Source organism: Lontra canadensis, unplaced genomic scaffold (genome assembly GCF_010015895.1).
Source record: "Lontra canadensis isolate GAN:19392208 unplaced genomic scaffold, GSC_riverotter_1.0 scaffold10, whole genome shotgun sequence".
NCBI lineage: Eukaryota > Metazoa > Chordata > Mammalia > Carnivora > Mustelidae > Lontra > Lontra canadensis.
The window spans coordinates 11833113-11845905 of record NW_022631004.1 but is presented as its reverse complement, the minus strand read 5'-3'; the positions used below and the strand labels follow the sequence as shown (position 1 = coordinate 11845905).

The 12793-nt window shown below is 38.8% G+C and overlaps 1 protein-coding gene across 2 annotated transcripts in view; it reads left to right on the top strand.

The window, feature by feature from the left end:
• The window catches only part of HHIP (hedgehog interacting protein), an 88368-nt gene that overhangs the window by 13976 nt on the left and 61599 nt on the right, over positions 1–12793 (top strand). The window lies entirely within an intron of this gene.

The window sequence follows — 12793 nt, the reverse complement described above, 5'->3', positions numbered from 1 at the left end:
AACCAGAAGAAATAAGTCAGGAAAAAAATAGGTACATTCCTGATGTCAATTCATTACCTGCCATCGAAAATAATTAGGATGATTCGGTTAGAATACAGAGATTATATATTCCATGTTGTTGGTAGCACCCAAATTCAGGCATGTGTTGTGACTCTGTCACCAAGAAATCCTGCGTAAGAGAAGTACTTTATGGTACGTATGATCATTTATGGAAAAGGGCTTCAGCACCAACACAGAGATCATTTGGAAAATCTGTTAAGCTCAGTAGTCTCAACTTTCTCCCAATAAAAGTTTTCATTAGAATTCACAGCAAAATCACCAAAAGTCTCTTAAAATGAAGCATTAGTGTTTTGCACATAAGACTTTAATAAGTACATTTTGAAATGTGTTCTGATAATTCACCGCCAGTGGAGCAAAGAATTAAGATGCAGCAGCACGTATATTACTCACTAGCGGTGTATTTCTTTTCAAAGATTTTATTTATTTATTTGACAGACAGAGATCACAAGTAGGCAGAGAGGCAGGCAGAGAGAGAGGAGGAAGCAGGCTCCCTGCTGAGCAGAGAGCCCGATGCAGGGCTCCATCCCAAGACCCTGGGATCATGACATGAGCCGAAGGCAGAGGCTTAACCCACTGAGCCACCCAGGTGCCGTGCAGTGTGTTTTTCTTACTATGAAAGTTATATGTACTCTTTATGAAAGAAAAAAATTGGGGAATGTATTTTAAAAATCATCACCTATAATCTCATCAGTTAAAGAATACCATTACTAACATTTTGATATACTTCCAGCTTTTATAATAAAATTAGATGAATTTATCCTGACTGCAAAGGTAATATAGGTCCATATTAATAAATGTGGAAACATACAAGAACATGTTTTCTTTTTGCTTTTCTCCCAAGCAGCTTTAAAATAAAATTGAAATCCAATTGTATACACATCTTTTTAGCTTTCTTTTTTTGACATAAGAGTATGTCATGAGTATGTTACCAGATTTGAAAACTTCTCTCAAAAACTTAGTTTTTCTCTCTTCTGGGTATTCCATTTCCTAATTATGAGACATTTAGAGTGACTCCGGTATTTTCTTTCTATCAGTGCAAGTAATGTGATTTATCATTCTCCTGTGTATTATTTAACCTGATCATGCATGACTTCCTTAATGTCCCTTCACAGAAAGAGCATTACTGAGATGAAGGACATAAACCCTGATACTCATTGCCAATGGCTTTAGAATATATTTTCAAGTATTTGAAAGAATAACATACAGCTTTTAAATATTTGAATAAAAATATTGGTATTAAAAAGATAAGGCATGATAAAATGTAGGTGTAAGAAATGGGCTCAGTTTCGTTGTAAGAAGTGAAGAACTGATGTTCTCATTTCTACTTCAGTTTACCTAAGTAATGATAGCCTTTTCTTGGGGTTCCTTCAGAGTGTGTCTGTTTCATCTTACGCCCATTCATTGGGATAGTGAACGAAAGTTTATCTTCTCCAACCTGGAGATATTTCATCACGCAATAAAATTGTAGAGGCCAGATTATGACAGTACAATGATTCTGCAGTAGGTATGTTCTGCAAGCCTCTGGAAAATTCTGTAGAACCCTTATTGTCCCTTATTTCCTACGACAGTTCCAGGCCTTATAGGGCTTAAAATAAACTTCAAAAATCCTTGATTCTACATTTGTAGAATACATAATATAACATATTTTTTAAAGTGCAATATTTGCATTCTCTTGGAGTTTGGGACTAGTGATGTCAATAAGATAGGAACCTATCATGGCAGAGTCGAGTGTATACTGTATAGCCAGTAATGAGACCACAGCCTTGTTAACTCAGGTAGGTGATGCTACAACTGTCCTTTATCTTAGACTCTATGGAACTTCCCTCGCAAGTCATGAATTGGAAGTGTTAGAAGAGGCCGCTGTTGGCATGATGGGGCGGATGCCAGCACATTCATGAGTTGATCATACCATTGATCTTTGTGATATGCCCTTTAGAGACTTCTGAAGTAAAAAAATTTTCACACCTATTTCACAGTAATTTTTTCAGGCTTCTTGATATATGAATAGTTAGTGCGTTCATGGCAGAATTCTGTGTTTGTCAACAATCATTTTATGTAAATAATACAAATAGCAATTTCATAAATTATTATGTATATCACTTTCTATGCTTTCAGTTTTAAAATTCTAAGAGAAGGCATAAAGCTTTATTAACTGACTAAAGTATTGATTGCAATACTCAGATCACAGAAATTAATAATGTATACTCAACCTAACCTTCATATGTTTGAAATGAAAACAAGACAAACCACAGTGAAGATCCCCCCATGATATTAATTAATCATCATCTGAGTATCTTAAAACAAACATAAAGAGGAATTCCTGATTACAAGAGTTTCTGAAAGCTAGTGCTTGCTGTAAGGGAATCTGGAATTCCGTTTCTGCTAATTGTCAATTAAGAATCAACAGGAATTTCTGTCACCTGGTAAAGGACTGACATTTTTGTGGCAAGAAGCAGAACATGGTTGGTGTCCTCAAAGCTTTAGTAGCCCTGATTCTTAAAGCTACTTCAGAGAAGTGCCATCAACACAGCCAGTCATCCAGGGAACTTAGACAACTCTTCCCTAAGTGGTCCTGTCTGAAGCTAAAAATAGGGTGTCTTATTTTTAAACACCCATATTGTGCTGCCTATATTGTGGGAGATTTCAGTACGTGTAATTTTCTATATCTGTCCAACCCAAGTTATATGCTAAAATGCAAAACACAAGCTAAAGAAATGGCTTGAATTTGCTATAGGAAATACATTGTTGAGTTGGATGAATGGAATAAATTCTCATGCCCTGTGAATTTAAACTGTCATTTGTTTGGGAAGAGATGATTCCATTCACAACAGCTCAAATCCTAGAAGACTGAGCTTTGAGAAATTGCCAAGTGAACAGTGAGTCAGAAAACTGTTTTAAAAGTATGTAGTGATTTCATAGATTTTTGATTGTAGTGCACTGTTTAAGCTAACCACTAATACACCAAAGAATGATCCAAGTGTTCAACTGGTGAGCAGTCTTTAAAATCTTCATTTGCGGGTGTGCATGTGTGTGTATGAGTGTGCACATGCTTTGTTTGTTATTGTTGTTGCTGTTTTATCCCAAAGGGAGAAATTTTAAAAATCATACTATCTATGTCCCTGGGTAGTTTGAGGGGTGCTTGGGTGGCTCAGTGGGTTAAAGCCTCTGCCCTCAGCTCAGGTCATGATCTCAGGGTCCGGGGATCAAGACCCACATCGGGCTCCCAGCTCAGCAGAGGGCCTGCTTCCCCCTCTCTCTCTGCCTGCCTCTCTGTCTACTTGTGATCTTTCTCTCTGTGTCAAATAAATAAATAAAATCTTTAAAAAAAAAAAAAGATACTGGTAGTTTGAAATCTATAAATTGAGCTTATAGCTGAATTCTGAGTCAGACCTTCTGGCAAGTGCTCGAATCAGCTTCATCTATCTGAAGTCCTTGGGAATGACAAGCCAGTGGTTCTCAGGAATGGCTGCACAGTATAATTGCCTGAAACCTTTAAAAACTTCTGCTGCCCAAATTAAGTTGCACTATCTGGGATTGAAACTTAGGTATTGGTATGATTTTAAAGCTTTCCCAAGCAATTTCAACGCATAGCCAATTTGAGAGCCCCTGATCTAGACCGAACTAAACGCCTGGGCCAGTTTCACATTGAATGAGACACATTTCCCTGCCCAGACTATGCCCAGGTGCTACTACTAAAATGTCCACGGGGAGCAAATGGTTGAATATTAGCTGTCATTTGTCACTTCCTTGGCCTATACATATTACTTGTCCACTTTGAGGGAGAAGATGAGTTCATTCTTGCACCATATAAGATTCTTGATATAAAGTTTTGAAAAAGAATGTTGTAAAATCTCAACAATTCTAATTGGACAATTTCTTTGCCTATAAATTTTTCCCATTTTTGTTCCTTTTGGAACCTGGTATTCAGCTCATTGGCAAACAGTCATCCCTGTTCCTAAAATATGTAGTTTGTGTTTATATTATAGACCCCTGTAAACATGACAAGGACACCAAAGGTTATTCTAGTGTAATTTTAACAAACTTCTGACTACCAAGGATCTGAAAGTCAGCCTTAGCTTTGTGTATGTGCAGGAAGCACAAGCCTGCACCTGTTACCCACAGGGTGGCCTCTTGAGGAAACCAACACACAGCTTTCTCTGCCACTCAGTTCTCATGAGCGGCCAGAAGATGGAGAGGCTCACACCCACAGCAGCCCTCTGGGCTAACAGCATGCAGCAGACAAAGCCGAAAGACTTGTCTATCATTGGAACAAGTGTGACTGGACTCCTGTCCCTTTCTATCTACTTGGATCCTCATTTCAAAAGATGCTTTTTGAAGCAATCCTTTTACCAGGGGAGGAGAGGACATAAGGCTGAAAGCTGCTGATTGTCCGGGTGACTGAGCCCATTGAGGTGGGACTCTTGAGAGACAGTGGCCCAGGCGCCCGGGAGCCAGGGGAGTATGAGGAGGAGGACGCAGGGTGTGCCGGGGCAAGCCCCAGTGGGGCAGCCTCTGATTTCACATGCTTGTAAATCACAGGCATAATTATGAGCATCGAAAGTTTAATGAAATCCAAGGGCTCATCAACCCATTGGGGTGGATGTCCTACTTCTCTGAAGTTTGTCAGAGGCCTAACCTTTTCCTCTGCCTTCAACTTGCTGTCTTATGGCAGCCCATGAAATGCTAGTATATTTTTGCTCTAGTGAAATAAGTCAGAGCAGAAGAAAAAGCAATTTCCTTATCAAAAGTAGTAGTGGGTATATAGCGTGCACGCAAATGCGTATGTCGATGATTCAACCGTGTGTCAAATACTTTCTCAGAAAATCATTAGAAGTCAGCTCTTAAGCATACTTTAGGTTGGAAGAAAATGTTACCTTGAAAGAAAGCTGTAAAATATCTTTGGTAAATATTGCAATAGAAGAATCATCATCCTAAAACACCCAAGTGTATATGTGGCATTTTTGAAGTTTTGGGCCAATCAAATTACTGCATTCGAAGAGAATTGCTATGAGTGGTGGGAATAACTATTAGACAACTTCATTCTGAAAGTAGTTAGAAAGTTAATTAAATAGTTTGCCCCCAAATAAAAACTTTTTAATGCCTTCCCTTTCTTTGTGGTTTAACATTCTGGTTCCAAACTATTAAGTTAAAATGTAAGCAAAAGACACAGCTGCAAGTAAAATTTGGGCCACACTTATTTTTTCATATCAAGGTAGTAATGACATGGTATTAAGCCCAACTATTTTTCTTTAATTGAGTGTCACAGACACTTTACATCAAAATGCCCTATACTCTCTGAATCATGTAGTTTTAATTTTTAAATAAGTTGAATCTCATTTCAAAGCTAGTAGGAATGTCCACGGAGCAATTATCTTAATGTAAAGCAAAAAGTCCCTTGGTGATGAGAAATAATGTGTTGTTTTTTGTTTGGTTTAAGTTAGTTTTCATTTCTGGTGTTATGTGTTTATTTTGGCATTTGCAATCCCATTGATAAAATATTTGAATAAATATAGATGTGTATATATGTGGTGTATGCCAGTATAAGCCAGTTTAATCTATAAATTATTTTCCATCGTGCATCATGTTTTTTACTGAGACAGAAACTGAAGAGGCAGATGTAATGTCCCTCCAGCTGAGCAGAGAAAGGACTGCCTTCTCCTCCATTTTAGGTCCCATAAGTCACAGTAGAGGTGAGGAAAGTTCTTACATTAATGCCTTTGTATTTATCTAAGACTTGAAGGGCAGAGGAAATAGAGCCTATAAATCTCAGAAGTCTATGGTGATCATTAAAACAAGGGGAAAACTAAGAAGTCTGGACCCTAGAGAAAGACTCTGCCACTTGTAAAAATCATCTGTCTGAACGTGGCTGCCACCACTTCAGAGTATCTGACTAGAGAGAGAAGAGAGAAGAGCGACTGTTGATACCACCTGTCATTGCTTCCCAGGAGCTGTCTTATCTAAAGAAAAGAAAATAGCAGGCATCACAAAACTACCTGTAAATGGTAGAAGGGAGCATAGCGTTCCCTTTTAGAGCCATTGAATAGCTTTTCTTTCTCAGAACTACAGACCTCAAGCAAGCTGTGTTGTTAGCAAGTATCCTGCAGTCTTCATTCTTACTAATCATAGCCACCATTTTTTAAGCTCTTACTTTGTTAAGCCACAACATAGATGACCCCTGTAATTCTGACAGTAACCCTGTGAGGCATGTATTAATATCCCATTTCACAGATGAAGAGACTGAGGCCCAAAGTTAGGCAAACTGCCCAGGCTAACACAACTAACAAGCACCAGAGCCAGATTTCCAAGACAGTTATCTGATGCCATGCTCTGAAACCCCCGTGCTCTGCTGCTCTCTGCCTTTAGTCAGCTAACTGCTCAGGAGGAAAGACAGAAGTATGTTCAAGAAGCTGAGATTGGGGGTGCCTGGGTGGCTCAGTGGGTTAAAGCCTCTGCCTTCAGCTCAGGTCATGATCCCAGGGTTCTGGGATCGAGCCCCACATTGGGCTTTCTGCTCAGCAGGGAGCCTGCTTCTCTGCCTGCCTCTCTGCCTACTTGTGATCTCTCTCTCTGTCAAATAAATTAATTAAAAAAAAAAAAAAAAACCTAAACTAAACTCTTTAAAAAAAAAAAAAAACTAAACTAAAAAAAGAAGCTGAGATTGGTGATGGGCGATGTTCATCCCAGCAGACAGTGAGCAAGCTGACGGCCTAGATCTGGCGTCAAGCATACAAACTTGGGTTCCTGTCACTGCATCCACACCATGAGCTGGTGATTTGGACTTAGGCAAGTGAGGTAGTCTCTCTAGTCTTAGTCTCTTCATCTGCAGAACAGAGATCATAAAAGGTTGCACCTCACACTTCACATGTACAATTTCACATGAATCTGAAATGCTCTGAAAGTTTTAGCTCTTATCATCTATCATTCTAACATGAAAAGGGTGGGGGGAGGAAGGAAGACAAGACAAGCCCCCAGAATGACTCACAAGCTCCAGGGTCCACTGTTAACTAGATGCCCTGGTGTATAACAGCCCCCTTAATATGGGATTGAATGGTAATTTACAGAAATCGTGGGATAGTGTTAGCCTTTGCACCAAAATTACATGGCAGACCCAGGGAAACAAAGTTATATTGATGTATGTGTGTAAGTTTTCTTTAATTCAAAAAGAAAAAGCTAGAACATACTTTCATTTCAGTGTGTAACTAGAGAAAGACAAAACCTTCACTTTTGCAACATCAGCTCTTGACAGTAGGTGGATGGTGTTGGTACCTGCCTTGTAATGCAAAAGTCCCATCCTGGGGGTTCTCAGAGCACATGCCTAAGGATGACAAAGCACGGTGCCGCGACTCCCCCGAGCACGGCCGCAGCGTCTCACTAGAATTTCTGTGCTGCCATAGTAGTTTCTCTCAACCTGGATATTATAGTAATGAAGGTCTTTCTGTGTGTTTATTTTGGAACATGGTTTGTGTCAATCTGCCGTAGAGTTAATAAATTGTAGGATTTGCAAAGGAAATATACTGGGACTGAAAACTAAGAAGGTTCATATTTTTGCCAGCTTGCAAATATTGCTCAAAGCATAGATGTAGATTCTCCGGATTTGGGAGAGGGAAGCACTTGGGCAGAGTTGCTACAAAGTTACCATGTAATGTCATGACATAGCGTACTGCTCCACAATTTTTTTTTGTTTGTTTTTTAATAGCAGATCAGTAAAACGTACCATGAAGTCAGGGAAGAGAGAACTTAAAAAGAAAACACCAAAGTTAAACAAGAGCAACCACAGACATCAGTGAAATGTGTTGGGGATCAGGTGCGATAATATACAAATAGAATGACCTCAACTATCTCCCCCTTGTTTACGTAGCATTCTGCTTTTAACAGACTTCTTGAATTTTTACATTTATATAATATATATAGATTTATTTATACAATATAATAAGCATATACAATAAATATATAGTCAATTAGTGCAATACATTTTAACTTAGTTCTTGGTAGTATTCATCAATTGACTTTTAGTTATTTTTAAGTCTGTAAAGTCTGAGATTACGTTGAACTATCATAATGTCGAAGTGACAAGAACAGAGGACATATATTTCTTATTTTTTTTAAGAGGAGGGTGGGGTAGAGGGGCAGAGGGAAAGGGAGAGAGTCAGTCTTAAGCAGTCTCCATGCCCAGTCCGGAGCCCGATGCGGGGCTCAATCTCATGACCCTGAGATCATGACCTGAGCCGTAATCAAGAGTGGGATGCACAACTGACTGAGCTACCCAGGTGCCCCTTTAAAGTGTTTTTAAAAACTGAGTCACTACCTTGATATTAAATCAGCTTCGGACTTTGCTTGTCAAAATATCCTTTGAAAAATTAAAAAAGTGCTATTTATTGAGGCCATTCTATAATATATCATAATGAGAAAAGCTTGAGAAAATCTTTTTCTAAACCATCTAATTTTCTATCTCAGCATGACTTTGTGATACCAGGTGACATGTGGTCACAATGGGTCTCAGGAATTACCATCAAAAGGGAGGTAAAATTTGAATCCTTTAGTCAATGAATTTCTATTTTACTCTATCTGGGATGACATGTATAATTTAATTTTAAGGTCATCCATTCACTCATTTTAAAATAATGTGTAATTCCACATGCCTAAATTTCAAAGCACAGAAAATCTGTAAAAAATAGTTATTTAAGATAAAATATGTGCCAATTATTCTATCATACACATTGTAGTAGAACAGGAACAAAAAAAGAGATCAATGAATTTAATTCCGTCATTGCTAGAAATTACAATCATTTAATCTGATTGTGAACTGAACCCAATAAACTGAAGCTCATATAAAAATAAAACATTATAACAAAATGATCTTAAAAATTTACATATTAAAAAATTCTTCAGAAAAGATGATTCCTTTCAAACATCTAAATATCAAATATTCTGGCTTTCTCTTTAAGAGTAGCTAAATTCTTTACTTTAAAAAAAAAATTTTAATAAGGTATTTCTAAACCAGCCTCCTATCCTAAAGCACCTTTGTTCCAAGTGTATCACAAACTTAAATAAAATTACATCCGACCTCAGGCTATTTCTAGATAGGGAAAACACATCTGCTCTAAGAACCATTAGCCAAAAGTTTGAAACTGTTCAAAAAAACACGTAAAAGAAAAAACAAAAACAAAAACAGTATACACAGTGACCATGGAAGACTCTTGAGGATAGAAAAAATTAGGAAAACATTACTCTAAAAAGGATAAAAAGATAACCAAATTTAATTCCCATTAAATCTTGGGCATTCTCTGAAAGAATTGATGATGAGGCTCTCACAGTTCAAACATCTTTGTTGGAAGGACGTGAACACACCTGGTCAGAAAAGGTGAAACAAAGCTTGAACTGACTTCCCTCTCACATACAGGTCACCAAACATCTGTCATAAGTTATCAGTTCCTAACCTTAAGACTGGACTCAAGCCTATGACCTGAGGTTGAAAAAGCCATGTAGCTCATTCTCTCTTATCCAGTCTGCTGTGAGGTTTTTCTTTTTTTCCTCTTTTAACCACTATTTAAACTTCTGTTTAAATCTCCAGGGGTTTGGAAGATCTGATTAACCCCATGACATTAATAATGTATTTACACCCAAGGTCTCTGTGTGTGTCACCTGGGGCTGATCTTAGGATTTTGTGACTCGCAGTAATGTGGCTAGCTTGAAAAAGATTTATCCAATAGCTAGCATAGCTCCTTAATTGCAACCTAAAGACAATATCTCCTTGTCCAAGGAAGCTTGTGTATGAGTGTGTGGGGGTGGGAGGGTGTAGGTGTGTGGGTGTGTGTCTATTTTAAGTTTTTGGCTTTAATTTAAAGTCAATTCATATAAAACTTCTGCACACAAACAAACAAAAACAAAACACAACTTTTGGACATGACCGACTCAGTGAGTTTCTTCCCTTGTAAATAATTATTACCGGCACTACTAAGGAAAACCTCTGGTGACAGCATCAATTTTCAACACCTTTGATCCCTACTGTGTTATATTCCTGTCATATCCCACCTCACTGTGTGGCAATAGCACTCATCCACTGCCAAGACCAGGGTACCAGTTTTGCCAGTTCTGGGACTTGGAGCAGTCTGCCTTAACCTTCTGGGCTCTCTGCATCCTCATCTTTGAAGTCGGGGGACTTGGCTCAGTGGGTCCTCTTTAGCCCCAAATTTTGTGAAATTGAAAGCAGTGCATGTCTCCAGCTGTTTCCATGGGAATGATAGGAGAGAGAAGCCATGGGTATGATTCAGGCACTAGAGGCTTTTTGCTTGCCCAGGCTTGGAGAGTGTGGGGCTTACTTTGCTTTATTCTGATTTTTTGTTGTTGTTGTTGTTCACCTTTGTCCTGATGCAGAAACCCCATCAGCGTCTGCTAGTGCAAAGCTTACTGGGCATCCTACCACACTGGCCAGTAAATGCCCTCACCTTTCTGTGTGGTCATCGTTACTCTGGTTAAACTTTTTTTTTTTTTTTTAAAGATTTTATTCATTTATCTGACAGAGAGCTCACAAGTAGGCAGAGAAGCAGGCAGAGAGAGAGGAGGAAGCAGGCTCCCTGCTGATCAGAGAGCCCCATGCGGGGCTCGATCCCAGGACCCTGAGATCATGACCTGAGCCAAGGGCAGGCACTTAACTGACTGAGCCACCCAGGCGCCCCTACTCTGGTTAAACTTTTAAAAGCTATGTAACTCAGCACAAAGTGAGACTTCAGGTTTTAGTTTATAATGGCAGGAGAATGTCTTTAGGGTGTAGGGATAACAGGGTGGTAAGTTTTCAAACCAACAAGTCTGTAGGTGAAGACAGATTATAACCTTAAAGTGGGGTGAGGAGAAGACCAGTCCGGAGCTGAGGGAAGGAAGAGAAAATTAGTCCTAGGAGGTCAGGTCACGGAGTTGCGCATCTGTGTGTCGGTGGGGATGGGAAGCATGCATTGTTTAATGTAGGGACTTAACATGTTTGAAGGTCTTTGGCTTTTACTTCAAGTGGAATGGGGAATCACTGGAGGATTTTGAACAGAAGAGTGACATGATCTGAAGAACTATTCAAACAAGATCAGCAGCAGCCTCCTTGAGAACAGATCAGGAGGGACAAGGGAGGGAGCAGGGATATAGGGGTATAGGTAAAGCAGAGATATAGAGTACTGACTTCTAGCTCCAGCTCTGCTGCAAATGTGCTTTGTGCCCATGGGTCAGTCATTGACTACTCAAGCTTTAAGTTCTTACCTGTAAATAAGGGACTCAATGATAGGTAAGGTTCCTTTCAGTTCCAACTTTTGGTGCGTCAATACTTGGAGGAATGTTTAGAAATTTACCCTATTAGGGCACCTGGATGGCTCAGTTGGTTAACCCTCTGACTCTTGATTTCAGCTCAGATCATGACCTCAAGGTTGTTAGATCGAGCCCTACATCAGGCTCCATACTGTGTGTGCAACCTATTTAAGATTCTCCCTCTCCCTACCCCTGCCCCCCACCACTCATGCTCACTCTCTCTCTCTATAAAAATAAATTTAAAATCTTGAAAAAAAATTACCCTATTAAATATAAACATTTTTACATATGCTGTTTACTGAATTTATACCTCCCTTCCTATAGGTTTAAAGAACAGATTTTCAAACTTGGTACATTAACAGCACAGGACATTAATGGGTTCCAGCAAAAGGCTGTAAATGACAGGAAAATATCTACTGTGGTAATATAAAGAAGAAGGCTTAGTCTACGCCAGTTGTAAATGATAATTCCTGAAAATAGTAACCACAGTCAAATACTGTATGTGTGCACACGCACAGGCACACATACCTCCTTGGGAAATGCAAATTTAAGTGGAGAAAGGGGTCAGAGGATTATTTTTTTTAAGTATTATTATAGTCGGATTTAGCATACAAGAAGACAATTCCAGGTATCTTGAAGTCGAGAGGATTAAAGCGATGACAGAATACAAAACTACGGACCTCTAATAAGAGGGACATGCAAATGTTGTTGCAGGGAATTTTTAACTATTTAAATTATAAAATAATGACTTGACTCATAAAGTACCCATAATTTACTCTCCGAAGTAGAGTATTCCCAGATAGACTCAGTGAGTTTCTTCATTGTTGTTGGCAACCGAACCTCCTTTAACTAACCAGTCCTTCAGGCTATAAATTCAGCTGGCAAAACATGATCTCTTTTCTACCTGCCTGGGAATCTACAAAAGTTAATTTTGGTTGTGGATAAAATAAACTAGATGTGAAAAATTGAAAAGGGAAAAAGGGTAATGCTTGATCATTTTACTTGCACTTGTAAGGATTTCAGTGCTCAGTGTTTCTTTGAGAGAAATCCCATGGTGCCAATTAACCTAACTTTTTCCAAAACAATTCTCTGTTTGGAAAGACTAATTTTCATTGTGGGTGTTCCTTGAAATTGTATGCCTCATCCCCTGTTATTACTGAGATGTGTGCTGTGCAATTCAAAGTACCAGCTTTGCTTCCGTGCACTGTAGAGATCAGGGCTGTATCCCACACACAGTGTCAGATAATCTGCTTTAATTTTGTCCAATGCACACTTTTAACCTTTAGTGATTTTTTTTTTAAATGTGAAAAGCCATCTCAACCTAATATTAAACCAAATAGTTCATGTCAACACTATCAAAAACACGAAAAGCTGGAGATTTGTTTTAATCAGGAAATCGATTTTCTTGCAAAAATTTTAAAGTAAGTCAACTTTCTTGGCTCGTTTT